Source organism: Gavialis gangeticus, unplaced genomic scaffold (assembly GCF_001723915.1).
Source record: "Gavialis gangeticus isolate Ggan-Ray unplaced genomic scaffold, GavGan_comp1, whole genome shotgun sequence".
NCBI lineage: Eukaryota > Metazoa > Chordata > Crocodylia > Gavialidae > Gavialis > Gavialis gangeticus.
The window spans coordinates 30,487,648-30,492,278 of NW_017729032.1; positions in this window are offsets into that span (position 1 = coordinate 30,487,648).

Sequence of the window (4,631 nt, forward strand, 5' to 3'; positions counted from 1 at the left end):
TAAAATTGCTAAGTACCAACATTGAATTGCAAGGATAGAATCATTGTCAACCACTTGTGTTTCTCACAGGGTCATCCAGGGATTATTTCTTGGACCTATACTATTTAACACTAACTGGAAGAAACATAAAACCAGTGCTGATCGAATCTGAAGATACCGTAAAGAATATGGAAATAGTGAAATATAAAGAGGACAGGTCCCTGATATAAGAAGATCTATATTGCTTAGTAATTTGGACATATGCATGGACATATGCAAATAAGATGACTATTAGTACAGCCAAAAAAAGGTCAGACATCTAAAACCAAAGAATGCAGGCTGTTTTTAGAGGGCAGGGAACTGGATCCTGGAATCCAGACTCTGAAAGGACTTTGGGAGGTCACGGAGGCTAATTTTATGAATGTGAGCATCTAGAGCAATGCTGTAGCTAAAGCATCTAGTGGGATCTTTACATATTGAGTAGGAATATGAAGTAGGACTAGAGAAGATGTCATGTCTCTGCAGTCAGTACTGGTGTGATATATCCAGTTCTGGTGTCTACAATTAAATAAAAATATTGATAAATTGGGGATGATTCAGACCAGAACTATAAATGTTTTAGAAAACTTGGGATCTTTGTTTATTGTGAAAGTGCAATGTGTTTGTTTAACAAAGGGAAGTTTAAGTAATCACTTGATTGCAATCTGTAAGTGAAAAAAGGTGATAATAAAGGCTTCTTTGTTCCACCAGACAAGTTCCAGTCACTGAAAAAGTTTTAGCTAGGCAAATTCAGACCAGAAATAAAGGATAACATTTCAACAGGGTGGGTAATTAATGACTAGAATAGCTGGTACAGTCTCCATCATTAACATTTTTTAGATCAAAATTGGATGTTTTTCCTAATGCTATTTGTGAGTTAAGCAGGTCTTCCTTCAAGGAAGTTGCATGGATTCTGTTATACAAGGTTTAAGTCTGGAACAGTGATGGCCAACCTTTTTGGCAGGCAATGCTACAAGTTAAGGCTTCCCACTTCCCCATGTGTCACTGTGATCCCTGCCCCCTTCCACCCAAGAAATACCTTATAGGTAGGGTGAACATAATAATTTGAAGGAAATCCAGGGTCGGGCGTACCAGGGTGCACCAGTGCGCGCCCACACACACACACACACACACACACACTCTCTCTCTCTCTCTCTCTCTCTCTCCATTCTGCAGCTCTCAGGAGCAGGGTTGGGTAGAACAGCATGGCACACACGTGTGCTCACACAAATAGCCCTAACCCTGCAGTTCCCAGGAGTGAGGCTAGGCAGGACAGCACAGCACATCCAGAACACGCAGCTCCACATGTGCACCCTGACCCTGACTCTACTGTGCAAGTGACTCTGTTCGCAGCCCAGTGGGGTCTGGACCAGGGAGCAGTCCATTGCCTGGTCTCCTTAAATAAAATTGAAACAAAAGTCCCAGATTGGTGAGAACCTGCCTGCACGTGCCAGACTCTGTACTCAGGAGCCCCATATGTGGGTGGTTTCCTGCCAATCTGGGACTTTTTTTTGCTTCAATTTTCTCCAACAGCTGGGATGCTGAGACAGCTTCCAAAATCTGGGACTGTCTCGGCCAATCTGGGACATATGGTCAACCTACTTATAGGGCTACTAGCCTGGGGTGCTGGAATAGAGGCAGAATGGCTGGAGCCTCTGGCTGCATAAAATGGAGTGGAACATAGCAGGAGCAGGACGCTGTGGTGGGAAAGGTATCACTGGCAAGAGCTAGGTTAACCCTTCCCTGGCTCCACAACTGCCACAGTTTTATATGGTGAGCTCTGCATTCAATTGTGGCTTCAGGGTCAGGGAAGGGTTAACCTGGTCTTAGTATTGGCATTTTAAAGCATTGTCCCAACCCTGCTCAACTCCATACAGCTGGAGGCTCAAGGTCCTCCCATCTGCATAATGGTCCCTTCTAGCCGCATCATCTACTGTATGAATGTTCCCCTTTTGAACAGTGCCGCAAAATTCTTTGCCATGAACTTTGTAACTGTTATTACTGGCTGTGTTTGACTCTTTGACTGAAGCAGGTACCTGTCTCTTAAAAAGGAAACTTAGCTGCCACATCTTTTGAAAGGTAAGGCATGGGGAGAGACAATGAAGTCTCATTTATAATAAGCATGTGTTTGGGTGTTTCTATTAGTCTATGAAAGGGGAAGACTAATTGTTATCTCCTAAACAAAATATTTTCTTAATCACGCTGGTGTTTTGTAAAGATAATGATAATATTAAGACATGATCATGTCATACAGAAAACGGCAATCCATGTGGTATAATTTTGTGCTGTAGGCTTTATTGTGCACAGATTTGAAAACCTCAGTACTAGTAATTCATCTTATTACTGTATGTTGTAAAGAATCATTCTTTTAGAGGTTAATTAAAGCAATGTATATGTAGAGTGACCATAACAATTTCAGGGAAAACTAGGACAGAGTAAGGAATCCAGGACAGGGGCATTGGGGGCACCAGCACATGTGCATGTGAACACCCCCCCCCCCCGTACACAGCCCCAATTCCCTTGTGCACATACACATAGCCCCAACCCCTGTGCATGCACCCACACACACATACCCCAATCCCATGTGGCATCTCCCAGGAGCAGGGCTGGGTGGGACAGCATGGTGCACATGCACATGCATCCACATACACATACAGTCCTGACCTCACAGCTCCCTGGAGCAGGGCTGAGCAGGATAGCTGGGTGTATGCATGCACTCACAGATATACACACACACAACCCCATGGGTTTCCACTCACATCCCTTGCCTGACCCCAACTCTACTGACAAGAGACTCCGTTCGCAGCTCAGTGGACTCTGGATCAGGGAGGAGCCCATTAGCTGGGTTCCCTGGGGAAAACTGAAGCAGATGTCCCAGACTGTTGGAATCCCACCCATGTGTGCCTAGCTCCTGACTGAGGAGCTGCATATGCAGGTGGGCTCCCACCAATCCAGGACTGCTGCTTTATTTTCTCCAACAGCCAGGACACTGAGGCAGCCTCTGGGACTCTCTCGGCCAATCCAAGGAATATAGCATACATCAAAACAAGCAGAAGAGATAAATCTTAGGTTACATACCCAATATTGATTTGGGGTGGGAAGTACTTGTCACATGAGGGTCGGTTGTCTCCTTAGCACTTTTTTCTCATCTTTGCTGGGACTCACAGAGGGCTGCCACTTTTTGGAACTTGTTCCACTTTGTGTCTAGAACTGATGACTGTTTCTGGACTAGAGCACTAGAAATAGAAAAGTATTGATTGAGATTAGTGACTAGAAAGGTAGCAAAGGGTAAGGTCTAGAAGATGAGGTGCTTTCAGAGATGAGACTCCATGCATTTCTGGTTGTTGTTGTTTATTATCATCTGTATTTCTGTGAGACATAAAACCCTTAGTCATGTTCCAAGAGCTTATTGTGCTTAGATGCTGTATAAACACAGAACAAAAAACAGCATATGCCTGAGACAGCTTTCATAAGAACAGGAGACAACAGATGTATACAGCTAGATGGAGGAGTACCAGGAAATAATGGTGCTCAGCATGCTAAACAATGGCCTCATCTTATTTGCAGTTGAGCTATTGCCAAGTTGAGGTAAACATCAGAACAATGGAAAGCTTCAAGGAAAGATTTGTAGGATGATAGTGAGTTAAGTCTATGGATATTTACATGGAGCTCCTCCCAAGTGTGTGGAAGAAACACAATATTTTAGTTCAAAAGTTTAATAAGTGAACAGTGTCACTATCATAAGCTAATAGGAAGTAGGAATCAACTTATTCTGCTGAATGACAGGTGATACTTGAGGCAGACACTGAAACTGAAGACCAGCAACTTATGGCTGGTACACCAGAAAAGGGGAAGCCAATGCAGGGCTGCAAGGAGAGAGAGAATATGGGCAGAACAATGGGCTAGGACATGGACCCTTGAACTAGTGTTCTGCAGTGGTGAGAGCTGGACAAAATTATTTTGGTTAAGGAAGGAAAAAGGTATTGCAGTATTTGACACAAAGTGGTCAAAACCTGGATAAGAATTTTACCTGTATGGTTGAATAAGAAATGCTGTCCATTATGCCCCCTCTACACAGTGCATGCATTATACAATTAACCAGTTAACTGTGCAATTTACTTAGATGTGCAAATTAACTATCATGCCATATAAAGGTCCATCCAGCTATACAGTTAGAGCTGGAAAATGTGTAATAAATGTATAGCTAGTGTCTATCCAGCTTTAGTTGCATATGTAGAAGGGTGTCCCCCTGTGGCTGGGAGCCCTATCAGCTGATGGAGCTCCCAGTTGCAGGGGTGCAGCATGTGCAACTAGCGCTGAGGGTCCTGCATCTGAGGGGACTCTCAGAGCCAGAAGGAAGGGTCCTGCAGTTGAGGGCCCTTTCTGTCCCCGCAGCATCCCGGGGCTGCTGGGCCTAAGAGTCCTGCAGATGATAGGACTTTCAGCCCTGGCACTGCCTCTCGGCTGCTGGGGCAGAGAGACCCACAGCTGTGAGACTCAGCCACAGCAGACCTGGAGCTCTGATGGGCCTCTCAGCCCTGGAAGTGTGTGGGGTGCAGCTGGGGCTGAAAGTAGGCCTGTGCAAAGCAGCTAGTATTCACTTCGGATTCAGA